At 47.7% G+C, this 16,485-nt stretch overlaps 1 protein-coding gene across 4 annotated transcripts in view; it reads right to left on the bottom strand.

Annotated features, from left to right (window-relative positions):
• Window positions 1-9,241, bottom strand: part of tnk1 (tyrosine kinase, non-receptor, 1) — an 82,998-nt gene extending 73,757 nt beyond the window's left edge. For 3 of the 4 annotated variants that reach the window (XM_073048790.1, XM_073048792.1, XM_073048794.1), the window contains exon 1: window positions 9,116-9,241. The gene's annotated coding sequence lies outside the window, so the exon portion shown is untranslated. The remainder of the gene's footprint in view (window positions 1-9,115) is intronic. The other variant, XM_073048791.1, reaches the window with a different exon arrangement.
• Window positions 9,242-16,485: the final 7,244 nt, after the last annotated feature.

The following is a 16,485-nucleotide window of genomic DNA, read 5'->3' as shown; positions in this document are numbered from 1 at the left end:
TATTTAATACCTCAACACATTTAGGTATGCAATGATCTGTCTGGATAGAAAGCAAACAAATGCTTTTCCCTTCATCTTGGTACACGTTCAATGGTTCAATTTAAGATCGGAGAACGTAGGCGGTATACAGCCTGAAATTCTTACTCCCCACAGACATCCTCAAAACAGTAGAAAACCCCCAAAGAATGAATGACAGAAAAACATTAAAACCCCAAAGCCCCCTCACCCTCTCACGCGCAAGCAGAAGCAAAGCATCAGCCCTCCCCCCCACCCCCCACCCCCCCAGCCATTATAAGAGATTGTCTGCCTGGCATCAGTGGTCCCATAACCAGGACCGGCTGCTCATATGACCATCCACCACCTGCCCCCATGGCTTTACGTGACTGATCGGTGGGGTGGAGGGTGTATCTCCCCGCAACTTGCCCAAGGGTGACCTGCAGGCTAGAGGAGGGAAGGAATATATTACACCTCCTTTGGTAGAGATGTATCTCCCCACCCCCCCCCCCCCCCGCACCACCCAAAAAACCTTAAGATTACACCAGAGATACGAGTTCAAATCCCACTACATTCTCAAGGGAATAGAATATTAAATTTCTAAGAAATGGAATTAGCAAGAAGATTGTTTCTAAAACCCAATCTGACTTGTGGACCCACAGAAATAGTGTATTATAATGCCTGCAGGCCAGGTTCAAATCCCCTGCTGTCTGGAAGGAGTTTGTACATTCTCCCTGTGATCGCATGCTCTCTTCTGGGTTCCCCAGTGTCCTTGCACATCCTAATGACGTACAGGTTAGTGGGTTCATTGGTCATGTGGGTTTAATTAGGCCGTACAGGTACATTGAGCCAGAAAGGCCGGTTACTGTGCTGTAAATAAAAAAAATAATTAAAATGAATATAATCAGCTGCTAAGGAAGAATTGGGCAATAACTGCTGACCTCACTGGTGACGTGAACGAGAAAGGAAGGAACCAGTTTCTGTCCTTCTTCGAGTTTCTGGAAAACCAGCTTCACAGGTGGCCTGTGAAGTCTGTCCCTCCTCCTCCCTCAGGATGACCTGCTGACCCTGAGCTCTGAGCCGCCCAAGTTGACAGGCAAGGCCAATGCGCAATCCCTCCCCCCAGAGATGGGGGGTAGCCCAAGTGGGATTTGGCCCCTTCGAGCTTCCCAACCAGCCCCGTCCTGGGTGTTCCCCCCCACCCCACTATGAGACGCTGTGGGCTGGATGTTCCATGGTGGGGAGGCTGCATTTCTTCGCCGAGACCTTGAACCGTTCTCCGGTGCCTGCTCGGCAGAATCCTCCTATGACAGAGCTTGTAACCAAAACAGAATCTGAATCAGGTTTATTATCACCAATGTATGTCATGAAACTTGTTGTTTTACAGCAGCAGTACAGCGCAGGATATAAAATATTACTGTATGCTACAAAAAGAGAGTTTAGAAGTAGTGTGAAAAAGGAGTAGTGAGCTGTGTTCATGGCCCGAACAGAAATCTGATGGCAGAGGGGAAGAAGCTGTTCCTAAAGTGTATCCCTAACGGTAGTAATGAGAGGACAGGATGTCCTAAGCACTGAGAATGTCGATTCTGCTTTCTTGAGGCGTAACCTCCTAAAGATGTCCTTGATGATGGGGACGGTGATGGAGGTGTCTAATTCTACAACCCTACGCAGCGCCTCACATCGGTGCTTTCTCACCACTCTGCACTGTAGGCATGTGCGAGAATCTTTGGTGACGTGCCAAATCTGCTGAAACTCCCAACGAAGTAGAGATACCACCAACATTGTCTCCAGATCCTTGGATCCACAGAAGTGCCCTCTCCCAGACTAATTTATTTATTTTTTATTTCATTTAGCAATACAGTGGAGGCCCTTCCAACCCTCTGAGCTGCACCACCCAGCAAACCAAATTAACCCTTTCCTAACCACGGGAAAATATACAAATTCCACGTCACGGCCAGTGATAATAAACCTGATTCTGATTTTGATCTATTAACCTACCCGGTAAGTCTTTGGACTGTGGGAGGAAACTGGAGCCCCCAGGGAAAATCCACGCATTCCACGGGTAGGACGTAGAGACTCCTAACAGAACAGCACCGGAATTGAACTCCGAACTCGAGCTGTAACGGTGTCATGCCCACTGTTACACTACTGTGGCGGCCAGTGTCTCCGAGTTCTAATGGCTGACTGGTGGCACCACCATCTTGTATGGAGGCTCCAATTTACAGGATTGTGAAAGGCTGCAGGGGCTGTAGACTCAGACAAATCCATCTCGGGCACAAGCCTCCCCACCATCGAGAAGATCTTCAAAGGGCACTGCCTCAAGAATGTGGCATCCATCACAAAGAAACCTCACCACCCTCTTCTCATTACTACCATCAGGGAGGACATACAGGAGCCTGAAGACCCACACTCAATATTTTGAAAACAGCTTCTTCAGATTTCTGAATAGTCCACAAACACTAGCTCACTATTTGTCTTTGGAACTATGTATTTATTCTATAACATAGTCATTTTTATGTCTATATGTCAGTGATATGTCAGGTTTATGATTCAGATTGAGTCACCTGAGGTAGGCAGACCAGGTCTGCCTGGGAGATGATGAATTCTGTGCCAGGTACAAAGTTACAGGATGTGCCATTGGAGACAAAGTGCTGTGCTATGTTTTGTAACTTCAAAACATTAAATTAGTTCAAAGGAAGACATGGGCAACCATGAGTCTATCTTCACTTCTACTTTTAAGAGAGGCGTGCGTGCATCGTGCGGTATCGTGATGACGTATGCAAATCACGTATTTATACGTGTAACTTATGCAGGGTGGGGTTCGGGGCATTGATGTTCCTATCATTCATTCTATGGGGTTTCTTGTTTTGTGGATGTCTGTGAAGAGTAAGAATCTCAGGTTGTAATACTGTATACATTCTCTGATATTAAAAATGAACCTTTGAACCTGTAATAAATTATTTAAATGAACAAGAATGCTTAATCAACCAATATAGATACAAGATTACTCCAATATTACTTAACTATAAAATATACAAAATCCTATGTCAGTGCATCACTGGGGGCAAGCCAAATGAGTTGTTCCCACAACCAATGATCTCACTTTAAGGACTCTTTATCTCATTATCTCATGTTCTCATTATTTATTGCTATTTATTTATATTTGCATTTACACAGTTTGTTGTCTTCTGCACTCTGGTTGATCTTTCATTAATCCTGTTACAGTTACTATTCTATAGATTTGCTGAGCCTGCCCACAGGAAAATGAATCTCAGGGCTGTATGTGGTGACATATATGTACTTTGATAATAAATTTACTTTGAACTTATCCTACTGCTGCAAGGCTATTGAATGAACCTCTCACTCAAGATAAATTCTTGATCTCTTAATCTACCTTGAGGTGAACCTTACACTTTATTTGTCCTCCTGCACCACATTCTCTCTGTAACTGCCACACTGTATTCTATATTGTTATTTTTCTATTTAATACCTCAACACATTTAGGTATGCAATGATCTGTCTGGATAGAAAGCAAACAAATGCTTTTCCCTTCATCTTGGTACACGTTCAATGGTTCAATTTAAGATCGGAGAACGTAGGCGGTATACAGCCTGAAATTCTTACTCCCCACAGACATCCTCAAAACAGTAGAAAACTCCCAAAGAATGAATGACAGAAAAACATTAAAACCCCAAAGCCCCCTCACCCTCTCACGCGCAAGCAGAAGCAAAGCATCAGCCCTCCCCCCCACCCCACCCCCAGCCATTATAAGAGATTGTCTGCCTGGCGTCAGTGGTCCCATAACCAGGACCGGCTGCTCATATGACCATCCACCACCTGCCCCCATGGCTTTACGTGACTGATCGGTGGGGTGGAGTGTGTATCTCCCCGCAACTTGCCCAAGGGTGACCTGCAGGCTAGAGGAGGGAAGGAATATATTACACCTCCTTTGGTAGAGATGTATCTCCCCACCCCCCCACCCCCGCACCACCCAAAAAACCTTAAGATTACACCAGAGATACGAGTTCAAATCCCACTACATTCTCAAGGGAATAGAATATTAAATTTCTAAGAAATGGAATTAGCAAGAAGATTGTTTCTAAAACCCAATCTGACTTGTGGACCCACAGAAATAGTGTATTATAATGCCTGCAGGCCAGGTCCAAATGCCCTGCTGACTGGAAGGAGTTTGTACATTCTCCCTGTGATCGCATACTCTCTTCTGGGTTCCCCAGTGTCCTTGCACATCCTAATGACGTACAGGTTAGTGGGTTCATTGGTCATGTGGGTTTAATTAGGCCGTACAGGTACATTGAGCCAGAAAGGCCGGTTACTGTGCTGTAAATAAAAAAAATAATAAAAATGAATATAATCAGCTGCTAAGGAAGAATTGGGCAATAACTGCTGACCTCACTGGTGACGTGAACGAGAAAGGAAGGAACCAGTTTCTGTCCTTCTTCGAGTTTCTGGAAAACCAGCTTCACAGGTGGCCTGTGAAGTCTGTCCCTCCTCCTCCCTCAGGATGACCTGCTGACCCTGAGCTCTGAGCCGCCCAAGTTGACAGGCAAGGCCAATGCGCAATCCCTCCCCCCAGAGATGGGGGGTAGCCCAAGTGGGATTTGGCCCCTTCGAGCTTCCCAACCAGCCCCGTCCTGGGTGTTCCCCCCCACCCCACTATGAGACGCTGTGGGCTGGATGTTCCATGGTGGGGAGGCTGCATTTCTTCGCCGAGACCTTGAACCGTTCTCCGGTGCCTGCTCGGCAGAATCCTCCTATGACAGAGCTTGTAACCGAAACAGAATCTGAATCAGGTTTATTATCACCAACGTATGTCATGAAACTTGTTGTTTTACAGCAGCAGTACAGCGCAGGATATAAAATATTACTGTATGCTACAAAAAGAGAGTTTAGAAGTAGTGTGAAAAAGGAGTAGTGAGCTGTGTTCATGGCCCGAACAGAAATCTGATGGCAGAGGGGAAGAAGCTGTTCCTAAAGTGTATCCCTAACGGTAGTAATGAGAGGACAGGATGTCCTAAGCACTGAGAATGTCGATTCTGCTTTCTTGAGGCGTAACCTCCTAAAGATGTCCTTGATGATGGGGACGGTGATGGAGGTGTCTAATTCTACAACCCTACGCAGCCCCTCACATCGGTGCTTTCTCACCACTCGGAATGCTCTGCACTGTAGGCATGTGCGAGAATCTTTGGTGACGTGCCAAATCTGCTGAAACTCCCAACGAAGTAGAGATACCACCAACATTGTCTCCAGATCCTTGGACCTTGGATCCACAGAAGTGCCCTCTCCCAGACTAATTTATTTATTTTTTATTTCATTTAGCAATACAGTGGAGGTCCTTCCAACCCTCTGAGCTGCACCACCCAGCAAACCAAATTAACCCTTTCCTAACCACGGGAAAATATACAAATTCCACGTCACGGCCAGTGATAATAAACCTGATTCTGATTTTGATCTATTAACCTACCCGGTACGTCTTTGGACTGTGGGAGGAAACTGGAGCCCCCAGGGAAAATCCACGCATTCCACGGGTAGGACGTAGAGACTCCTAACAGAACAGCACCGGAATTGAACTCCGAACTCGAGCTGTAACGGTGTCATGCCCACTGTTACACTACTGTGGCGGCCAGTGTCTCCGAGTTCTAATGGCTGACTGGTGGCACCACCATCTTGTATGGAGGCTCCAATTCACAGGATTGTGAAAGGCTGCAGGGGCTGTAGACTCAGACAAATCCATCTCGGGCACAAGCCTCCCCACCATCGAGAAGATCTTCAAAGGGCACTGCCTCAAGAATGTGGCATCCATCACAAAGAAACCTCACCACCCTCTTCTCATTACCACCATCAGGGAGGACATACAGGAGCCTGAAGAAAGCTTCTTTGAAAACAGCTTCTTCAGATTTCTGAATAGTCCACAAACACTAGCTCACTATTTGTCTTTGGAACTATGTATTTATTCTATAACATAGTCATTTTTATGTCTATATGTCAGTGATATGTCAGGTTTATGATTCAGATTGAGTCACCTGAGGTAGGCAGACCAGGTCTGCCTGGGAGATGATGAATTCTGTGCCAGGTACAAAGTTACAGGATGTGCCATTGGAGACAAAGTCCTGTGCTATGTTTTGTAACTTCAAAACATTAAATTAGTTCAAAGGAAGACATGGGCAACCATGAGTCTACCTTCACTTCTACTTTTAAGAGAGGCGTGCGTGCATCGTGCGGTAGCGTGATGACGTATGCAAATCACGTATTTATACGTGTAACTTATGCAGGGTGGGGGTCGGGGCATTGATGTTCCTATCATTCATTCTATGGGGTTTCTTGTTTTGTGGATGTCTGTGAAGAGTAAGAATCTCAGGTTGTAATACTGTATACATTCTCTGATATTAAAAATGAACCTTTGAACCTGTAATAAATTATTTAAATGAACAAGAATGCTTAATCAACCAATATAGATACAAGATTACTCCAATATTACTTAACTATAAAATATACAAAATCCTATGTCAGTGCATCACTGGGGGCAAGCCAAATGATACCGATCCATCTTCTCCGCAGAAACAATTTCCAACTTCAGTCATATTTCCCATCAGAGATCTGGGTGGATCACCACCACTCAATCCCTGCTGGGAATGACATTATCTAGTTTCCGAACCACCCTCCCCATGTGGCTCACTGTCCTGATTACAGACTGCTCAGCATAAACAAAGCTGTCAAAACACAGCCAGCTGGAAGCCAGAGCCACGTTCCAAACAGAATCACTTAACCACCTCCACACACACATTTACAACAATCTCAGATACACAGCACTTCACAGCACCAGTGACCCAGGTTCAATTCCCATCGCTGTTTGAAAGGAATTTGTATGTTCTCCCTGTGAGTTTGTCAGGAGTTTGAGGGGATCTGGTTTGCCACTTAAAACACTCAAAAACTTCTACAGACGTACTGTGGGGAGCCTTCTGAGAGGCTGCATCACTGTCTGGTATTGGGGGGGGGGGGGGTGTGCGTCACTGCACAAGATCGAAATAAGCTGCAGAGAGTTGTAAACTCTGTCAGCTCTATCATGGATACTAGCCTCTGTAATATCCAGGACATCTTCAAGGGGCAGTGCCTCAGAAAGGGAGCATCCATTATTAAGGACCTCCATCAGGACATGCCCTCTTCTCAATGCTACCATCAGGGAGGAGGTACAGGAGCCTGAAGACACACACTCAGCGATTCAAGGAACAGCTTCTTCCCCTCTGCCAGCAGATTTCTGAATGGACACTGAACCCATGAACACTACCTCACTGTTTTTTATTATGTATTTCTGTTTTTTCACTACTATTTTTTATTTGAACTATTTAATATACATACTGTATAGATATTTGCTGTAATTTTTCCCTCTATTATCATGTATTGCATTGTACTGCTGCTGCTAAGTCAGACATATGCTGACAATATTATGCCCGACTCCGATATGTGTGGGTTTCCTCCGGGTGCTCTGGTTTCCTCCCACAGTCCAAAGACATTCCATTTAGTAGCTTAATTGGTCATTGTGAATCATCCTGTGATCAGGCTAGGGTTAAATCAGTGGATTCCTGGGCAGTGTGGCTCTGAGGACCAGAAGGGCCTATTCTACACTGTATCTCAATAAATACATTTTTAAAAAGATATACTAGAAACCAATGCCCCGGACAGAAGCATAATTATGCAGAAACTTGACCCATTCAAACCAAGATCCACTCAAAATCACAATCAGCAGAATATAAAATGCACTGAGAAACTTGAGCTCAGAATTGACCTAGACACAAGGCTTGACACCGAAGTTGAGGCCGATGTCAAGTCCAGCTTAGAAGTTCAGATCAACAGAAGGCAAGTTCAACTTAGAAGGAGACAACTTTACTGAATCAGCAAATGCTGAAGGAACTCAGCAGGTCAGGCGGCATCTGTGGGAAATAATAAACGGCTGGCATTTCGGACGGGGACCCTTCGTCAGGACTGAGAGGTGGGGGGAAGGATAGCAGAATAAAAAGAGGAGAGGAGGGGTAGTAGGATAGCTGGAAGGTGATTGGGGAAGCCAAGTGGATGGGAAAGGTAAAGGGCCAGAGAGGAAGGAATCTGATAGGAGAGGAGAGTGGGCTATGGGAGAAAGGGGGGGGGGGCAGCGGGAGGTGACAGGCAGGTGGGAAGGCCTGAGTGGGGAATAGAAGAAGAGGGGATATTTTTTAACCAGAAGGAGGAATCCATACCCATGCCATCATGTTAGAGGCTGACCAGACAGAATACAAGGTCATGCTTCTCCACCGTGAGGGTAGCCTCACCTTGGCACAAAGGGAGGTCATGGACTGACATATCTGAAGGGGGAACGGGAGTGGGAATCCGAACTAAAAGGTTTGTTCCACTTTCGGCAGATGGAGGAGCTGCTTGACAAAGCGGTCCCCCAGAGAGTCAAACCACTAATCTAAACCCTCCTTTCAAATCCACTTGGGAACTGAGATTTGGGTAATATCTGTCACACAGGAAGAAACAGGCCCGTGTTTGAGTGGTGATTGTATGTTTGTGCGGGAATTAAGGGCAGGAGACACCTCGCAACTCCTAGGTGACTCAGAGACCAAAATACTAACAGAACTTCCGCATTCCTCAATCTCGGCCTTCAAAGGCAGGAGGGTATTAGAGGTATAAAAATATTTTGAAAGATTTGTTTTGCTCATTTCAAATAAATCTTCGGTAATTCAGCCAGGGGACTGGGTACAAAATAGACAAGACGGGACAGGACCCGGAGGAATGTGCGAAACCTGTTTCAGACACAGCAACACTTCCTTTCCCTGGGGAGACACTTCCACAAACTTTACAACGGCAGTTCAGAAACCTTCCCTCCACACACCAGGATGGCAGTTTTAATTTCCAGCTGCATTTCATCCAGGAAAGTCACACCTCATTTAATAAAAAGCTAGAGACTGCCGGCAGGGTGGTCGACAATGGAATGGGAGCCCCGCGCCTTTAAGACTCCCGGTTTTGCTGCAGGGCGGCTCTGCAGGAAAACAACCGAGCGGCGGCTGCGGTCGACACGGCGCTAGTTGAAGACAAAGTCCCTTCCTTCCCTCCTCGCCGCCTCACTCACCTGCAACTCCGGCTCCAGCGCCGACTCTGGGGTGGACTGGCTTCAAGCCACACCTGGCGGAACAGGTATGGGCGTGGCCAGGGAGGTGGGCGTGGTCCCACTCCTGGGACAGGTGTGGGCGTGGCCAGGGTGGTGGGCGTGGTCCCACTCCTGGAACAGGTGTGGGCGCGGCCAAGGACATGGTAGACAATAGGTGCAGGAGTAGGCCATTCGGCCCTTCTAGCCAGCACCGCCATTCACTGATCATGGCTGATCATACACAATCAGTACCCTGTTCCTGCCCTCTCCCCATATCCCTTGACCCCGCTATCTATAAGAGCTCCATCTACCTCTCTCTTGAATGCATCCAGAGACTTGGCCTCCACTGCCTTCTGGGGCAGAGCATTCCACATATCCACCACTCTCTGGGTGAAAAAGTTTTTCCGCATCTCTGTTCTAAATGGCCTACCCCTTACTCTTAAACTGTGGCCTCTGGTTCTGGACTCACCCATCAGCGGGAACATGCTTCCTGCCTCCAGCGTGGGCGCGGCCAGAGCCAGTGGGCGGTGTCAGGGAGGGGTGGCGTCCCTGGCGGAACAGGTATGGGAATGGCCCGGGAGGTGGGCGTGGAACAGGTGTGGGCGTGGCCCGGGAGGTGGGCGTGGCCAGGGACATGGTAGCAGCCGCCCCTGGCGGGACAGGTGAGGGCGGGGCCAGAGCCAGGTTTATAGGGGTGGTATCCCCACCTGGCGACGCAAGTGTGCTCGTACCCCCACATGGGTTCACAGACATCAGAAGAGACCCGCAGGTGAAGGGGAGGGGGGAAGCGGCCACAAGACATTACCAGACATACTGCCTCTCTTTGGGGGTTGAGAAGTTACTTCCACAAACATAAAGAAAATTTGCAGTTGCTGGAAATCCAAAGCTACGCGCAAAAAAAAAAATGCTGAGGGAACTCAGCAGGCCAGGCAGTATCTAGCGGAAACCGTGGACAGTCGATGTTTGGGGCCGAGACCCTTCATCAGGACTGGAAAGGAAGGGTAAAAAGGTGGGGGAGGAGAGGAAGACGTACAAGGTGGTGATAGGTGAAACTGGGAGAGGGGGAAGGGCGCAGTAAAGAGTTGGGAAGGTGATTGGTGAAAGAGATAAAGGGCTGGAGGAGAGGGGATCTGATAGGAGAGGACAGAAGGCCATGGAAGAAAGGAAAGGGGGAGGAGCACCAGAGGGAGGTGATAGGCAGGTAAGGAGAGAAGGTGAGAGAGGGAAACAGGAATGGGGAAAGGTGAAGGGGTGGGGGTGGGGGTTCGAGAAGATGACGTTCATGCTATCAGGTTGGAGGCTACCCAATTGGAATATAAGATGTCGCTCCTCCAACCTGAGTGTGGCCTCATCAAGGTGGTAGGCAGGGACATGGAGTGACATGTCGGGATGGGAACGGGAAGTAGAACTGAAATGGGTGGCCACCGGGAGATCCTGCTTTACTGACCCCCATTCTGTTCCTGTCACAGATGGGAGGGAATTTTCTGACAGAGCTGAGGTTTGTTTATACCTTTTGACCTCATCTCCTCCTAATGGATCCAAATGCTGGTGGTGATGGGTCTCACATGGGGTGACATTGTATTTATCTCTAGGGATTTTCCACACATCCATTCCCGAATGGGAATCTCCTCCCCAGACAGGATCCTGGGATGGTGTGCAAATCCCACATGCACAACACCCAATGTCAGAATCGAACCTGCTGTGCCATTGTGTCTGTCCTGCTTCTGTACTTTGGGCAAATGGAAAGTTATTGGCCTCAGATGTTAAGCCTGTTTCTCTCTCCACGGATGCTGCCTTACCCGCTGAACATTTCCAGCCTTCTCTGTTTTTGTCTCAGCTTTTTGGCACCTGCAGCTTTTGCCGTAGTCTAAACCTGCCTTTGCACCCATTCCAGAGCTCAAAAACAAGTCCAGTTCACATCAGCATGCTACAGGTCCTGCTTCCAACGTGCTGAAGAAAGAGACATAAGCACACCACGGTGGTGTAGCGGTCAGCGTGACGCTAATACAGCTCGGAGTTCCGACTTCAATTCCAGCGCACTTCTTTAAGAAGTCGCCATACGTCCTCCCTGTGGGTTTCCTCTGGCTGCTCCGGTTTCCTCCCACTACTGGGTAGGTCATTAGGTTAGGGCTAAATCGAGTTTGTCGGAGGTTGCTGGTGCAGTGTGAGTTGAAGAGCCGCAAGGTATCACTAAGTAAATAAAGAGCCTTAAAATGCATCAGAAAGTAGATAAAAGTTTTATTAGTATTGCAGCCTTGATAAAGACAGTGTTTTTTTCCACAGAATGAACACTTTATTAAAGCTCAGTAAAGTTGCCTGTTAGAGGAGATCTTGCAATTCTACACCTCTTGCTGGAAATATAATTCTTTCACCAGACAGTCGTGTTGGGGTGTAGGAGAAACGACAGCCGGTTTTAATCAGCAAGATCCCACAAAATGCAAAGGTCAGATAACCTGCCAGACTGCAATGGATCCAGTGAGACAACTCTCTGGCTTCTCGTCCAGTCATACAGTCACCCAGCAGGTGAAAGGCCTTTCAGCCCATCTAACAGTTATGTTAAATCCACTCTATTCTCCCCCCAAGTTCTACCCCTCACCCACACACTCCATAGACCATTAGAGTACAGTACAGGCCCTTCAGCCCACAGTGTTGGGCCAACCTTTCAACCTACTCCAAGATCAATCCATGCAAACTCCACACTCACACAGCGTCGGAGATCAGGCTTGAACTTGGCTCTCTGGAGTTGGGAGGCAGCAGCTCGGTCCCTCAGTATCACCTCCCTGAGTAAGAAGGCACAGCAGTGCCTCCACTTCCTGAGGAGGTTAAGGAAGTGAGGCTCCCCACCTCCCATCTTAACTGCATTTTACAGGAGCACCATTGAGAGCGTCCTGACAAGCTGCTTCTCCATCTGGTACAGGAGCAGCCGAGCATCAGACCGCAAATCTTTACGACGGACTGTGAGAATGGTCGAGGAGATGATAGGGGTCTCTCTACCGTTCATCCGGGACATTTATCAGGAGCGCTGAATACGCAGGGCCTTTCGTCTTATCAGTGATCCCACCCATCCATCCAGCATCCTCTTTGACTTACTACCATCAGGCAGGAGACTACAATGCATAAAAGCAAGAACGGTCAGGATGGGAAACAGTTTCTTCCCACAGGCCGTTAGGCTTCTGAACTCCCTGCCACATTGCATTCGAGTGTCACTGGTTCCGTACCTTACAATATTTAATGTATGCACTTTAGTTTGTTATTTGTGTGTGATTCATCAGTAGATCTTATCCTTACTTTAATAAGTTATTGTGTGTTATGTGCACTACTGTGCTTTGCACCCAGTTCCAGGGAACAGTCTCCTTTGACAGTGTAGTTAAATGACAATAAACTGGGCTTGGCTAATAACTTCACCTCCGTGACATCCACAGGAGTACCTTAGGAGTGGATAGGGCCCAGGAGATGGTAATTCCAGTGGTGCCCCACACTGTCACGACTACACTGAAGCTCGGACATGTAGATTACGAATCCTCAGTCCTATTCTGCCAATCAATAAGGATCAATTGTAACCTCACCTACACAATCCCAGTGACTTTCTTCTGGTTTTCCCAGATCCCTCTGTCCAAACTAACCACAAAAACTCCACTCCCATCGCCCTTTGAGGGAGAGAGTTCTAAAGACCCAACACGAGGAAAAGATTTCACCCAGACTCTGTCCAAAATGGCTCCCCTTGTTTTTCTTTACCAGTGGCCTGTAATTCTAAATTCTTCCAGATCTCTTTTAAGAGACTCTTAGATTGGTACATGGAGCTTAGAAAGATAGAGGGCTGTGTGGTAGGGAAATTCTAGGCAGCTTCTAGAGTAGGTTACATGGGCAGCACAACATTGTGGGCCGAAGGGCCTGTAACGTGCCGTAGATTTCTGCTTCTATATTTTTGTTCCCATACCCACCCTGCCCAGACCCCTCAGGATCTGACGCTGTTCAATTTTTACAGAGTCATAGAAAGTAGAGGCCCTTTAGCCCATCTAGTACATGCTGAACCATTTAAACTGCCTACTCCCATCAACCTGCACCACGACCATAGCCCTCCACACCCCCACCATCCGTGTAGCTATCCAAACTTCTCTTAATGTTGAAATCGAGCTTGCGTGCACCACCTGTGCTGGCAGCTCATTCCACATCACACTCTGAGTGAAACAATTTTTCCTCATGATCCCCTTAAACATTACACATTTCACCCTTAACCCATGACCTCAAGTTGTGGCCGCACCCAACCTCAGTGGAAAAAGCCTGCCTGCGTTTGCCCTATCTGTACCCCTCTATACCTCTATCAAATCTCCTCTCAATTTTCTGCATTCTAAAGTATACAGTCCTATCCTATTCACTCTTTCTTTATAACTCAGCTCCTCCAGACCCGGCAACATCCCTGGAAACTTTCTCTGTACGCTTTTAACCTTATTTACATCTTTCCTGTAGGTCGGTGACCAGAACTGTACACAACACCCCATATTAGGCCTCATCACCAACATCTTGTACAACTTCAACATTTATGAAGACCAATGTACCAAAAGCTTTCTTTATAAGCACAGTACCTGTGCTGCCACAGGTGAATTATGGATCTGTATTCCCAGATCCCTCTGTTCTACCACACTCCTCAGTTCACTGTGTAAGGCCTACCCTGGCTGGTCATCCTGAAGTGCGATACCTCACACTTGTCTGTATTAAACTCCATCTGCCATTTTCAGTCCATTTTTCCAGCTGGTCCAGATCCCACTGCAAGCTCTGAAGTCTTCCTTGCTGTCCACTACACCCCCAATCCAGTTAACCACTTTATCATCCAGGTCGTTGATATAGATGACAAACAACAATGGACCCAGCACCGATCCCTGCGGCACTCCACTAGTCACAGGCCTCCAGTCAGGCAACCATCTCCTCCCACTCCCGGCTTCAATGCCTAATCCAGTTTACTACCTCATCCTGAATTCCAAGCGACTGAACCTTCTCGACCAGCCTCCCCTGCGGGACCTGGTGAAAGCCTTGCTGAAGTCCCGTAAACACCATTCACTGCCTTGCCTTCATTGACTTACTTGAAAAACTCCAAGATAGGTTAGACACAGACTACCACACACAAAGCCATGTTGACTATCCCTACCTATCCAAATAATCATATTCCCTTAGAATAGCTTCCAACAGCTTTCCCACTACTAATGTCAGGCTCACTGGCCTATAATTTCCTGGTTTATGTTGAGAGCCTTCCTTAAACAACAGAACAACATTAGCAATCCTCCACTTCTCCGGTACCTCACCTGTCACTTGATTTAAATACCTCTGCTGGGGCCCCTGCACTTGCCTCCCACAGGGTCAGGGAATACCTGGTCAGGTCCTGGGGATTTGCCTCAGGACAGCAAACACCTCCTCCTCTGTAATCCGTAGAGGGACCAGGACCTAACTGCTGCTTTGCCTCACGTCTGTAGACTCTGTGTCCGTATCCCATTGAGTTTTTCAAGTCTCCGGCTTGGGATTCAAACTCAGAACCTTCTGCTTCAGGGACAAAGTCAAGGGTGATGAGATTGACAGCAATACGCAAGGTTACTTCCATGATAACATTGTGAGAAACACAGTCTGAACCTTGATCCCAGGGTGAAAATGCCAAGTACTAGAGGACCATAAGATTAAGGTACAGGAGCAGAGTGAGGCCATTTGGCCCATCGAACCTGCTCTACCATTTCATCATAGCTGATCCATTCTCCCTCTCAGCCCCAATCTCCTGCCTTCTCCCCGTATCCCTTCATGCCCTCTGTTAAATATACCCAATGACTTGGCCTCCATGGCCGCCTGTGACGACGAATGCCACAGATTCACCACCCTCTGGCTAAAGAAATTCCTCCTCATCTCCATTCTAAATAGACGTCCCTCTGTTCTGAGGCTGTGCCCTCAGATCCTGGACTCCCCACCATAGGAAACATCCTCTCCACATCCACTCTATCGAGGCCTTTCAACATTCAAGAGGTTTCAGTGAAATCCCACCCCGCCCCCATGCACAGAAAGTCAGAGGGACAAAGTTTAAGGGAGAGGTGCTGGGCAAGTTTTATTTAATATTGTGTTTTATATTACAGACCCTTCCAACCCAATGAACCATTGCCAACCATGTGACCAGTTAAATTGTTGACCCATAATGTGGGAGGAAACCAGAGCACCAGGAGGTCACGTGGTCGCAGGGAGAGTGTACAGACTCCTTACTGGCAGCAGCCAGGAATTGCTGGAGCAGTAACAGAGTTATACCCTCAGCTACACTACCGTGCCACCACACCCCCACCCCCATCGTCAGACACAGTGGTGAGTGACTAGACAGGGCCGAGCTGGAAGCAGATATGTCAAGGTGTTCATGACAGCACACAAATAAGTAGAGAGTGGAGGAATATGGATCAGGAGGAGGCAGAGATATTTGGTTTTAATCGGCATCGTGCTCAGCATTGGACATTGCGGGTTGAATGGCCGTACTGTTCTATGTTCTATAAGGCTCTAGATAACACATTCTTAACCAATAGAAAACTCACTGCCTCTCGGGTGCGTGAGACTGGTCTGAGACACAGGACAACCAGGTCCTGTGATCAGGTGGGCTTCCCAACATGTGGTGGGAACAACATCTGGAGGTTCCATTACTGGTCTTTCCCATCTCCAGCTGGTTTCCCACCTCCCAGAACCCAAGAGCTGCTGGGATCAACATCTGGAGGTTGCATCACCGGTTCTTCCCCTCTCCAGTTGGCTTCCCATCTCTGTGGACCCAACATCTGGTGGAATTAACATCTGGAGATCCCATCACCATCACAGGTCCTTCCCATCTGCAGCTGGCTTCCCATCACCAACCAACTGCCCATCTCCATGGACTCAACATCTAGTGGGATCAACATCTGGAGATCCCACCACATGTCCTTCTCATCTGCAGCTGGTTTCCCATCTGCATGGACCCAACATCTGGAGGCTGCATCTCAGGTTCTTCCTATCTCTGTGGATTCAACACCTGTTGGAATCAACATCTGAAGGGCCCATCACAGGTCTTTCCCATCTCCAGTTGTCTTCCCAACATCTGGAGGACTCATCACAGATCCACACCATCTCCAGTGGCTCAGCACTGTGTGACAAATTTCCCACTGGTCCGGTATTTTTATAGCAAGTGGGCAAAGGGTTGTGGTGAAGTGAAAGGCCACTTAGGAATGGTTTTACTGTCTTGGCAAATTAATCGCTGAGGGCATCTCACAATAGTGCAACAAGCAAAAAACTCCAGCTCTGGGATGTCCCGGGGAGCCTTCAGCATGAGAAGAAACCTCTCCCCCTCCACTCTCAGCATCATCTCTCTCTGA

This window comes from Hemitrygon akajei, chromosome 6 (assembly GCF_048418815.1).
Source record: "Hemitrygon akajei chromosome 6, sHemAka1.3, whole genome shotgun sequence".
NCBI lineage: Eukaryota > Metazoa > Chordata > Chondrichthyes > Myliobatiformes > Dasyatidae > Hemitrygon > Hemitrygon akajei.
This window is presented reverse-complemented; position numbering and strand designations above follow the sequence as displayed.